Source organism: Lonchura striata, chromosome 7 (assembly GCF_046129695.1).
Source record: "Lonchura striata isolate bLonStr1 chromosome 7, bLonStr1.mat, whole genome shotgun sequence".
Classification (NCBI taxonomy): domain Eukaryota; kingdom Metazoa; phylum Chordata; class Aves; order Passeriformes; family Estrildidae; genus Lonchura; species Lonchura striata.
This window is the reverse complement of record NC_134609.1, coordinates 9,390,291-9,403,685: the sequence shown is the minus strand read 5'-3', so window position 1 is coordinate 9,403,685 and position 13,395 is coordinate 9,390,291. Positions and strand designations below refer to the sequence as shown.

At 38.1% G+C, this 13,395-nt stretch overlaps 1 long non-coding RNA gene across 1 annotated transcript in view; it reads left to right on the top strand.

The window, feature by feature from the left end:
• The first annotated feature begins 1,049 nt into the window (after positions 1-1,049).
• LOC110468636 (uncharacterized) overlaps positions 1,050-13,395 on the top strand; it is a 118,186-nt gene continuing 105,840 nt past the window's right edge. Inside the window, exon 1 of the long non-coding RNA XR_002465126.3 lies at positions 1,050-1,134. This is a non-coding gene — a long non-coding RNA (uncharacterized LOC110468636). The remainder of the gene's footprint in view (positions 1,135-13,395) is intronic.

Genomic DNA, 13,395 nt, shown 5'->3' with positions numbered 1-13,395 from the left:
ATTAATCCCAAGCTTTCTGTTTGTTCCAGAAATATCAGACATTCTACACCATTTGTTCTATAAGAATCTAATCCTGTATACTTTACTAAAACTTCTTCTTGGGATACTTTTGTCCAACAAATGCTGTCCAAAGACATCTACATAGGGATAGTTCATAAAAAAACAAAAGAATACTTAGGGGTGACAGGTACTTTATAGAGTGCGTAAATATTGTTTGTAGATCTCTGAATGGTGCTTGGCTCAGCCTTCAATAGAATACCTAGGATACTTTTCCTGGAATGGCAGTGTCATGAAGTCATTTCAGTAGTAATTTGTTTGGAGCAATACCTTTCTGGCATGTGCTGGAAATTTTAATTCAGGCTCACATATGTTGAGAATAAACACTTGAAATCACTAGGCTGGTAAAATATATAAGCTACGTTTTATGACCTTGAGTTGAGTGATGTTGTAGTATCAGCAGAAGTGTGTTTTGAGTTGTGGTAAAAATGGTCTCTTTAGACAAAGTCTCAGTTTGTACAGAGAGGAAATTTGTTGGGAATTCTTTTCAAAATGATGATTGGAAGAAAAGAGGGGCCTTCATCAAAGGGGAAAACTTGAAGAGAAAAGAAAAATGACAAGGGCAAGTGTTTGAGTTTTGAAGGCTAGATGCTGGATTGAGGCAAGAGAAGGATAGAGGAAGGATGTATAAACTATGTACATTGGGGAAATGAAAATGAGGCTGAAAACAGCATGTCAAGAAATGGAGAGTAAGATTAAGAAAAAGAGCAGAGTTAGCAGGAGAAAAAGCATTAAAGCAGTGCTGGAATTAGGCCAGTGCTAGACTGTGGCAGTTCACAAAAAGACCCTGACAGCTCTTCTAATGAGAGACAGGCTAATTGAAATTTGTCCCTCTCCAGTTCTGATGGGTAAATTCCAGTACCAGTGAGGGAAACACAGAAAATGCAGAATGAGGAAGAGCTCTCCAGCATGACTAGGAACACAATTGTAATACCAAATATAAAAAGAAAATAATATAATTCTTCCAAACTGTTCTCTTTCTTTGCAGCACAGAGTGAATTATCACTGATGTTGAACATAAATGGAATTCAGTCAAGTTTCAACTTTAAACACTGTGTCTGAGGAGACTTCTTAATCGTAAGTCATTTGGGTATTAATATATACATTATTAAAGTTTTTCTGCATTCAAAAAAAGTTATGATTTGAGAGCAAATAAGCTGAATTCTTTGTGTCTTACTAAATAGCTGGATATACATTTTAAATATGAAGCTTAGTGCAGGCTGTACCACAGGATCATGGCTGATTCTTCTTTACAGGGTGTCCTGGGTTGGCTGTATGATGCTTGTCTGTTCAATTGTCTGTTCTGTTTATGCTGAATAATAAGTTTTGCACCTTTATGACCTATTCCAAGAGCAAAGGGGGAGGAGAGGAAGCATGGAGTTTGTTTTCAGAAACTGCACTCACTCCTCCATGTTCCTGCTCCTGGACTGTGTTGTATGTGGATGGACAGACAGTGGGACAGAGCTCTCCTTTGGTGTTAGCTAGTTTTAGCTAGCTGAGCCAAAGAAGTTCCTGGATTGTGGGGGGTTTTTTCCCTTTCCTTTGGACCTGTTTAAACCTGCTCTGGACTGAACCCCAGAAGAGCACTGGCAGCTCGTGGCCCAGCGTGCCGGGCTGCCACACTTCCAGCACATGGAGGGGCTCATAAGAGACCGAGTGAGCCAAGCTGCAATCCAGGGAGGGGACTCTGCTGAGTTTCTCTCTTTTAGAGTGGCAAGAGGCTTTGTTTAATATTGTTCAGGTTTTATTGTTTAATATACTTTTTTTTTCCACTTTTCTCCGAGGAGGTATCTTTTTTTCCCAAACTGGTTGTGGGAGGGACCAATTGAATCTGCTTTCTAGAGGAACTCCTTTGGGGGTTCTCTCCCAAATTTGCCCTGAACAGGACAAATTAACATTATCAATAATAGAAAGGAGGAAGGTATTTATTATGCAAGCTCTGCAGCTAACTATCTGTATTAGGAGATCTAATCCTTCTGGTCTGTTTTATCCATCATTAAATCACAGAAGGAAATAGGTGAGGCAAAGCATCCTTGACTTTTTCCAAAGAAGAGTCGTCTTTTATGTGAATTAGCTTAATACCTTTTTAAGAGCAAAGTACAGTTTTAAATATAAGGCTAGAAGAAATTGTTTAAATAGCCATTTTTTACATAAGCCTAGTGTATTGGGAAAATAATTATATAGAGTAAAATATATGTGAAGTATTAGTCATATACTATGGGAAATACTTCTCAACACCCAAAATTATGGGACATACATCACTTAAACAAATTTAAGGGAGAGGCAGCTGCTGAGGCAATGCTGATGTAAAATCCACTGAAGATCTGCCCAAGTGGTGAGGGGTATAGCACAGTCAAGTGTGCAAACACACACTGAAATTCATTCCCACTCACAACATATGCTTACATGTGCTATTGCTTCACTCTCACACACAGTTTGTCAGCTATAGCGTAGTCCCTAAGCTGTAATATCCATAATTTCAGAAGGAATTCAGAGCTGTAGGCAGTGGGAGTCAAGGTGTTCTCATCAGCTTCTGGGCTCTGCCCGTGGGGTGAAGTGCTGCTTGTGTCCACACTTGGCCAAAGGCACATCCTCAGAGCTGCTGTGAGAAGCCTTTCCCAGCACCAACAAGGGCTTTGAGCCCAGCCCCAAGTAGCTGGATAAGGTGTTTTCATCTTGAATTCTTTTGGAATCTCTTTTTGTATTTAGTAAAATCCAGCTATTCTCTTAATAGATATTATAGTGATTGGCACCTTAGAAATACTTTAGACAGACAGATAAAAGGATTCCAAATGCATCCTTTGTGAATTTTTAATAAAAGATTTTGCATTGTCCAGTGATGAAAACAAATCATCTGTGGAAAGGCAAAACTGTTTTCCATTAGTATCATTCACTGAGGATGTTTGTATATGTTTGGTGTCTGATATAATCTTATACTTAATCATTTAACTATTTCTAGTGACAAGATATGTCACTTGACAAGCACTTGTGCTTTGTATTTGCCTTTTTTTTCCTCTTTTTTTTTCCCCCCTGAGTTTCAAGCTCTGTGCTGTATTTTTCACACAGTGATGCAGTTGATGAACAGGTGAAGTTTTCTGACAGTAAATTGTATCTTTATAAAAAATACAAAAGTTCTGGATTTATTTCAAATTCCAGAGAAATCAAGAAACTGCTAAACAATCTTTTTCCTTCAGGGTTTTTCAACAAGGGCTAGACCAAAGAAACCATCTGTATCACAGATCTCTTGGGGATACAGTACCAACAGCCACTCTGACTGGACTTGACCTTGCTTTGATTTTCTTCTCACTGCACTGACATGCCTCCTCTTTCCAAAATTACAAATTACTGAACTATTCACACAATCATATCACAGAGTAGTTTGAGTTGGATGGGGTCTTCAATATCATCTTATTATCCTAATACTATGATGAGGAGGAAATTTTTTAGTGTTTAGTGTATGGTGACAAATAGTATATTTCATAAATTAATTTCAAGTTAATGCAAAATTATGGAATTATGTGCTACATACACTTTACTACTAAAAGAGTTAATCATGTTTAATGTTATTACAGTGAACACCAAAGGATTAAATAATGATTTCCACTTCTTACAGAGTGGTACCAATGTAGTGAAAAGAAGGTTAGCCTAATTAAATTCCACAAACCACTTTAGGGCTGTGCCGTATTGTGGAGACTGTTTTTTATGTTAATTAATTCTGAATGAAAGGTTTCTGAAGTGTTTTAATATTGTTCAAAGAGGCACCTGGAAGTATTTAGATTTTTTTTTTTTTTTTTGTGGAGGATACTTTGACCAAGAATGCATCACCCTTTCCATGATGAGCTCCTGCATAAATTATAGTAAATAATAATGAACTGAGTATTTTAGTATTTTATTGAGAGATAGAGCTGAAACTGGGTGAGAATATTGCTGTGTTCTGACAAGAGACAACTTGGGGAGCAAACCTCAGGCCTAGAAATCCAGTTCACGTTCTTGCAGTACACAGAGTTGCTGGACAATGCATTATGGACTTGCCTCCCCTTTGGAATTGTCTACAGTCCTCATTCCTAGTGTTCCACAAAAATAAATGCTAGACCATATTTGGCTTAGATTCTAGTTTCCACAAATCTGAACTCCTGGTGATCTAGTGCTGTAGTTCCAGGGGTGAAAGGGTACATTTTTGCATGTTATTTGCTTTCTGGTTCATTTTAATTGTCATAAAGCAGAGAGGTAGAAGACATCTACTGGTAGCATTTTGGTGACCTGCGTAGTTCCTTTTCAGCTTCCCTTAACTGTTATTGCATAATACAAATATTTCAGTCTGGGATTTGCACCAAAAAAAATAGCTGTGAAAAAACAAATGTGAAAATTTGCTTTGCCTCTCCTTCTACTGAAATTCTTGGGAATGTTTTTGCTTTTAGCCTTCTAATAGACCTGTTTGGAAATCCTTTTCAAGCTGGATGTTTTAAACCCCAATTCCCTTAAGCACATGCTTCACATATTAGGCATGTGTTTAAATTCTCTTGATTTAGTGTCATATACTTAAGGGCATTACTAAATAAAGAAGGGCATGAGCATGTACTTAAATGCTTTGCTGATCAAAGGAACAAACCTTTTGATTTGATCTACATTTAATGCAAGTTAGATCACCTATCCAGTAGTCAAAAATTTACTAAAAGTCTCTACTAAAGACAGCTCGTGATTAAGCTGTGTTCTTCTGCCTATGGAAATGGGAATGGCTGCATAATACAGAACATTTCTTAATATATTTCTATGACATTGGTTGTAAATTACATTTTCAAGTGCTACAGTTTCACCGCAAATAAAAGAAGGGATGAAGACAGTAAAAAATGAAAAGACAAAAGAGGGGTTTGGTTGTTAAAGACATACATTCAGTCAAAAACCAGAATGATTCAATATGTTTTATGTCCTTAATATTTTTTCTCTCTATATAAAGCGCAGTATGTAACACATCTCTTCCTCCTTACACTAAAAATTTATATTCAGGATACTCTAATGAAGTACATCTTGAGTCTCCTTTTCATGGCTAATGAGGAGACAACAAGAATTTGACTAATACTAGTACAATTACTGGAGCAGTGAAGCGTGCATCTCTGATTAGACGTGATAATTTGCAAGGCTGGGCTCTTCACATTAAGTTTGCAAACAGTTTAAAAATCACTTCCTCTATTTATCCAGCTAATCTCTGTTTAATGACTCCAGACCTGACAAAAGAAAGAGAAAATATCTCTTAAAACCCTATACTTCATTTATGAAGCTTGTATGTAGGGGAGAGGCATAATTGATAGCAAATTTTTTCCAGAATGCTTTTACATGAAGTAATGCAGCTGAGTTTTTACTATGCAGCAGTACTTTTATTATTCCTGTAATACTCAGACTCCTTTGCATAGAGCTTTGTGTCTTTGTTCAGGTTTAGACATGCATTTCTACTGATTTTTGGCTCTTTTGATTTGTTTCTGATTTGCCTTTTGAATTAAATACTTGATAATCCATACAGTATGAATGCTTTTGTTGGATTTGCTTTTTTTTTTTTCAGAAAAGATTGGTGGAGTGACTGGTGATGGTGCTGTTAGGGAATTCTTCATCAGTCATCAGCATCTTGAACAGGCGGGTTTTAAATGGACTCAAGCACATACCATTCCAGATTTTTTAAATATTCCTTCATCTTAGAGGCCTCTGTTCACCATTTGGACTTGAAGCAAAGCTGGCTGAAACAACAGGAACCATGGTTAAAATTCTTGATGAATTTAGTTAAGCAAGCAGAAGCAGCTCTTGCTGTCAGTAGGTGGCACTTGTCCTGAGGCAGGAACGAGATGATACTTAAAAAGGACAGCCAGCAGTTCCAGTCAGGCATAAAAATTGATGCCTTCGTGCAAAACTCTGTCCCAGAACACATCACTTAAAGAAATAAAATATTCTAGGCATGACTGCAGAGAAAGAACTTCCATTAGAGAATTTAAATGAGTATGCCAAGTCACTTGATACACTCAAACCTGGACCAAGTGCCACTGTATTTTCTCCACATTCCATGGTGGCATCATTTGATTGCAGTTTCTTTTAGGATCCTCTAAAACTGCACAAAAACAGACTCAAAACCGATATACTATCATAGGAATGTAGAAAGGCTTCAAGACTGATTCCCATGGATATTTTCTGGAATTTTGCCTAAAATGTGTAAAAGCAGAAGTATGGAAAGAGGATCAAATGCTCAGCCTGTTGTTTTGTGCATATTTATTTGCTTATACAGCTTTCAGAGAGCATGATCAGCTTTGTGTAAAGTGTCTTGTTGAAGATGGGCTCTGGGATTTCCCTGTCTATTTTAGTAAGTGATACTTAGTACCCTTTTGTTTCCACTGAAAAGCAGCAGTTGTTGCAAGGATTGTGTGGAACAGACAGAAAATGTGCATCAAATTCCTTCTGGACCTATGGAAGTTATTTGTGTCAGAGAGGAGGGAATCCTTAGAGAAGTTTTGGCAGACTGCATGGAAAGGCATCTTTAAATACTGAAGGCATCCAAATCTTTCTCCTCTTCCAGACTCAAAAGAGATAAAAACAGAAAGTTGTGGGGTTTAGTTCTTGGGATTTGGCAGCTTCCAAAACTGATCTGAGTTCCCAGTGGTAGAGCATCCTCCCTGAGGACTAGCATAGGGTGGAGGCAGTGCAAAATGACATCACCTCTTGCTGTTGCTAATGTGGTGGAAAATGGCCAATGTGACTTCAGAAATGGGAAAAGCAGATAAGGGATTTTCTTCCTTTCTGCTATGCAGTCTCCACTGGTGGCCCTTATAGGGCCAACTGCCTGATTTCACTTTTTCCCATTACAGAGTAATGCATTTAAGGACGTGGAGGTAGTATTTGAATGTGCTATCTCTTCATAGAAATCATATTTTTTAAAAAGAACCCTATTCATTCTTCTTGGAACTGGAACCAAGAAAGTCCCTTTTCAATGAGGAAACATTGAGTAGAAATTACAATATGATCAGGGCTGCAATAAGTGTTCCTTGTTACCGATGCTATTTAGAGCTCTTGCTATTGAATCTTGCAAGTGCTCCATATAATTGATATTATGTTGTAATAATAAGTTTCTTGCTTTTGATCACAACAGCAGCACTGGGAAACAAAGGACTGCTTTTGCTCTTGCTCAGTGCCTTGGAAAGCAGCTTACCCCCCATGAGTGAAGGTTAGGGACTGCAGTGCTTCCATGCAGTTGGATTGTACTTGTGATTAGTGAAATGTTTCCTCACCATCACCCAGTGAGTAGTTCCAAGCAGGCATCCAGTATGGTCTGTAATCTCCAAAGCTGCCTGTTAAGCTTTGAGGAGAATTACCAAGTTACTTTTTCTTCCCTGTGCCTTAAGGCAGGATGCACAGCATTTGAAGGGTGGAGGCACTCAGTGTCCAGCTGCCTGTTGTCTTTGAGGTGTTCCACGCTGGGATGGAGCATTTAGGAACCACTGAGGCCTCCGTAAATTTTTAGGATACGTTTTCTTACAAGCAGGTTCATGTAATGCAGTTAAGTGACAAAAAGAGAGAAGCAACAAAATCAGTCAGTAACTTTTAAATTTAGAGGTTTTTGGTTCCAGCTTATTGTTGGTTCCAGTTTATGGGACTGGCTAATGAATTACTGTTTTTTCTAGAGCTTATACCTTGGAAAGTTCCTAGGGCAATATCAGTCCCACCCCTTTTGAAGCAGATAATTAGTGGAGACACCCTGAGTTAATTCTGCCTTTTTTCCATTCTGAATAGGGTAACACCTTCATTTTTCTTGTCTGCTTACACATTCTCTGACTGCATTAAAGGCAGGACAGGAAACTTCTCTTTTTTTCTAGTGGTTAGTTCTTTTTTATTTGTATTCTCTAGTGTAAATAGTAAAGTACATTTTGCCTGGTAGCCAAGTAGGGTCTAATTTGGTTCCCTGTTAAATAAATGCAAGCCTTTTCAGTAGGCTTTGTAGTTTCATAGTAGATTTATCACTTGTACTCATTTTAAAAGAATCAAAACCAGTTGTAAATTGGACCAAAAAACCAAACCCAAGCATAATGGAAATGCTATGTGGCCGGGAATCGGTGCTAAGAAGGGTTTTTACTTGAAGAAATGGCAGCAGTTAGGAGCATGCTCTCAGTTTATCTCAAAACCAACTTATTCTCTGAAATAGATCCCAGTAGTTGCCACGTATTAAAAAAAAACCCAACACATTACTACTCTTCTGAATATGCCCATAGTAAAACCTTAATTTTGTTGACAGTTCCATAAATTAAAATGTGAATATAGCAAATTTTTCCTTCCATGGTTTTTCCCTGTCATTATCAATGTAGTGGAGCACTGTTTCAAACATGCAAAGAGTGTCTGCACTTTATCTGTCACCCAATATTCCTAATTCTCTGTACCAGTGTCTTTGCTTAGTCTCTCTATTTTGTTGCACTCCATAATGAGAAAAATCTGGAACCTAATGAGGCAGCCTAAATTCCCTTTTATAAATTATATGCAGAATCACCAGTGCTGGGTTTGCTGGCAGCCTGCCAGATGCCATGTCCTGCTGCATAGACCCCTCTCTTTTCCCACTGAGATTACTCATATGGAAGAGTTTGTGTATCCCTAAGTATGTCCAGGAGCATAAGTGGTGTGATGTCTGTGCAGCCTTTATCTGGGGGTAATAACTTATCCTTCCTTCCCCCTTCAAAGAGATGCTGAAAATGTTGCAGCTGGTCAGTGCTCAAGGCCTTAGAATGGCAATGTGGAAATCCAAACTCTGAGATTCAGCTACATGTCCCTGAACATGCAGAGAAATCAATATCATAAATTGCAACAGCATTAGGTTTGCCTGTGTGTAAAACAGCAATATTTCCTCCTTTCTTTGCATGGATCACAGGCTCCTTCAGGAGTAGATGGAGGTCTGGTAAATCACAGAAGTACTAGCGTTTTCCCAGGACATTTGTTCTTCCACTGTGAGCAATGTTGAATAAGATTCACTAATCAGCAGGGAAACTACTATGAATTCTTAGTTTACCCAGTCCCCCAGGTTGTTTCCACCTCTCTGGATGTCTGATTTATTTGAATCCTCATTTTCTAAGGACATGAAATTTATTAAAACATCTTTACCCATCTTCTATTTTCAATCAGACATATTTGTGAATAAAGTTCTTAATTGCATTAAATTCCTAATAAGTAATAAAATACTGCTCCTGGAAAGCAAATATCTTTAGTATGTCCACTGGAAAGGGTGAAATATACTAAAGCCAACACAGAATAATATGTCATGGATGCTTAGCTGTTTGGAAAAAGCAGCTTTTTAAGTGTTTTCTGTTCCAGACATTAGAGAATCCCCTCCTCAACTAAAGCTTCTTTCCTGTGTGAATTACCAGTTTTCAAACATGAAGCAACAGAAAAAGATTTGTTTTCAATCTAATATCTACTGGATAGTTAGTTAGGGTGGCCTCACACATTCAGTTAAAAGTTAATCAACAAGAAGTCCAGTGGAAACCAGATGTAGTTAGCTCCACTGTTCATGGAAGGATTTCTCTGCAGATCCTTGTAATTTCTTCCCCAGATGTGAGCTGTCCCCTCTAATCATTGTGCTGCTTCAAACAACTTGTTCACACACTCCCCAGACTTCAAAGCAATTCTTGTGCAAAGCAAATCATCCTCAAGTTTGGAATAAATAGGGATTGAGCTATTTCTTAAATTACTATTTAGAAAAGGGCCTTAAATAGTAGCATCTCTTTCCGTTTAGTTGTTGCTAGTCTGAGGCTGGTGTGGGGCTGTTTGTTAGAAGATTCTCATGTTGCAGACAGAAGCTGATGCACAGAAGTGCCATCTGAAGATGAGGAAGAACTTTCCTTTGTGGGTGACAAAGCACTGGAACAGGTTGCCCAGAGAGGTTGTGGAGTCTCCCTCACTGGAGATAGACCAGAATTGTCTGGACATGACCCTGTGCCGTGTGATGGAGGATGGGCCTGCTTGAGCAGGGACATTGGTCCCTTGCAACCTTATCCATTGTGGGATCTCTTTCAGCACCTTTTGGTTTTGCTGCCTTTACAGGAAACGTGTGATACTTCACCACAAATGGAACTCTGCCTCCAGGATGCTTTGCAGTAGATTTTATTGTGCTTTTGTTTGTTGCCTCAGAGATTTTATCTGTGTAGGTACTTATCTCGATTTAGTCGCCTTTTCAGTTTTCTGAGGTCTCTGCCTAAGTCTGGAATTCCAAGAGCTGTGGAAGTTCCATTCCACCTAGAAATTCCTTGAGAGCTGAAACTTCAGTTCATTTTCACAGAAATTTCTGGTATACTCTTTAATATAGACAATACAATTGGTTGTTGCAAGACCATAATGCTTCTATAATGAATTATCAGACTTTTTCCCCTTCACAAGCTCTTTCCATGTGGATGTAGTGCAGGCAGACAGAATGTGAATTCCACTGCACTACTGATGCCTGGAGAGGCTACCTGGAACAGAAGTGGTGTTAGGAACTAGACAGTGTTAAAGGAATAAAGTAGGGATTTATTAAAAGGCCTTCAAAGGATACACCTTGGGCAGTACAAGAGCCCAGCCATGGCTCCACCCGAGATGGACCCTGAGTCACGAGATGTAACACTTTTGTAAGTTTTGTCCATTTACATATTGGGGTTAATTGTCTAATTACAGCTTCAGGTTATGAAATCCCATCCTCACAGATTGCTCTCCTCAATTCCCTGTTGTTTATACTTTTTAGGCCTGAAGCTGCAACGGTGTCCTTGGTTCTCAGGCTGGAAAAGGACTTTGTCTGACTAAACTGTGAAGAGAACTTGCTAGCAGTTTATATGAAGTTCAGAGTTACATACTAATGTAGTACAAAATCTGGAAAATATGAAAGCTAGACTTTAAGGCATCACTAACAGCAAGCTTTTAGCCAAGGTGGTTCACCACCCAAAAGTAGATTTTGTGCTTAAGGACTGCTTTTGAGCTGCAAAGTTACAGGTCACAGCTGTTGGCATTTGGATGTGCATCTGTGTTGAAAATGTGCAAAAATATTTGGCATTGTCAGAACAGGAAGTCCAGCTACCACATATAGGTCTGAGCACCTATATACAACAGCACATCAAGAATTCCTAGAAGGAATCTGCTGTCTTCCTGATGTGTGAGGGTACTTGTTTTTGTGTGTATTTTCCATTAACCCTGAAATAAGTGCTTCTTGCCTTAGAAATCTTAAGGTAGAGGTTTGGTATTTTGGTCATGAAAGTTAAAACAATTACCTCATTCATAAGGCGGAATTTTAATTGAGATCACCAAGGTTGAAAAACAAGTGACTTATTCACAAGTAGAATTATACGTTTTTCCTTGCCTTTTCCTCTAAATATTTGATCATAGAAGGCCTTGTTTTAGACCAACTGCAGCAGAAGAAAACATTACTCTTAGATTTCATATTCTGTGAGTCAGTGGAACTTGGTCACACACAGCTATATTTATCTTGTCCTGTCATTTCAGATGTACCTTATCCCACTCTATGGAATCATTTCTTATAGATGCTGGCAGCAGTCCTTGCCATCTCATACCTGATTTTTTTTTTTTAAGCTATACTTGTTTATTTTAGTCAGGTTGCTTCATACCCTGTTCAGAAATGAAATGTTTTCTCTGTGTATGGAATTTGACAGAAATGAAGAAAAATCTCATCCATTTTCCTCAGTTGTCCTTACCTCATATGAAGGAAAACATTCACAGCTGTCTCTAGTGTCCTGCAATGCAATAATTTTTCTCAGAGGTAGACTAATACCTGAAAACCTGCTGACAAGGCCACTTACCTTCTGCACTTGGTACTGTAATGTCTGGACACTGGGAGTACAAGTATGATCATTTTAGGTGTCTATTAAGCCCATTACCCCTTTAAACAAAATTTGCTATTTAGGCTAACAGAAAAGGTACAAGGATTTTTACTGACACAGAAATGAATAATTTGCAAAACACCCCAGGGAGCCGTGCACAAAGATCTTGCTGAAAATCAACGTTTGTACTCAGTAGATAATTTTCTCCTTGGAAAATTACTGCAGACACATATTAGGAATTACAGTCAAAGAAACCTCCAATATTGCATAAATGGATTTCTTTCTTCTTTGTTGTTGGGCTCATCTTTCTTTCATTTGAGTGTGGTGGCCAGTGCTGTGCTGTTGAGGCATGTGTCCAGTGTAAAGCTGCCTTGAGCTGGTTTGAATGCCAATTGTTGCTCTAATAACCATTTTTAAGAAGGCAGCATGAAATTAATATGCTACAATCTGCACAAAAGGAAGATAAAGCAAATGTAAACTTAGATCAGATAATTAACATGCCTTTGTGCATAGTGCTTGTAACAAATCCCAAGAAACTATTCCATGTTATTTTAAAGCAAGGAGGTTAAACTTTGTAAATGTGATGAGGTTCCTCTTTTACTCTTTGAAATTACCTAGATGAAATGGGGATTTTTTTGTTTAAGGTCAAGAAAATATAAGTGATGGAGGATATAAAATATTTCAACCTCAAACCAATCATTCTAACTTTACAAACAACACAAAAAAATTCTTTCTTGTGATTAACTAAACAGAAAGGTTTAGACACTTCTTTTAGAGATGGTAAACAGCACAATGAACTGTAATAGTGCTGAAACAGAATAAGACCTTCATAAACATAGAAGAGCATAAAGAGGGTATCCAGGGGTGTGTTTGGTTTGGTTTTTTTAAAATTTTTCTTTCTTGGTTTTTGTTTTGGAAAAAGACTAACTAAATTTTACCACTGAGTCAGGTAATTGACCTGAATATCTGAATGGCAATCACTACATGAATAGCAGCAAATACCTGGCCATATGCAAGAGAAAAAGTTATTTCCTGAGTAACCTGCAACAGAGAAAACTGTGATCCCAGTGTAGTTCCACAATCCATGGCTAGTGCTGTAGTAGCATCTGCAGTATGTCACTGCAATCTCACACAGAAAAGCAGGTGTGTATTAAGGAAGAAGGCCTCTAGAAGCCAAATTCTGTGGGATGAAGTCAGTAGTGGCTACACCCTAAGAAGCTTGGAATTAGACTTTAAGCACTCATTCAATTTTGCTAAATTGAAGTACATAAGTGTTATCCTGATGGTAAAAAATTTTATTCTTTCCTGTGTATCTAGGATTTTATCCCATTACATGCTGACCTTGCTTATATAATTGACAAAAGGGTATTCCATTAAAAGTAAAAGCTTTTTTATTTCATTTTGTCCATATGGTTCAATTCTTTATGTCCATCCTCTTAGTGACCAAACATTTACCAGGTTCACTAACTTTCTGTAGATGACTGTATATTACAGCTCAGTTGCTCTGAGGTCAAGCCACTGT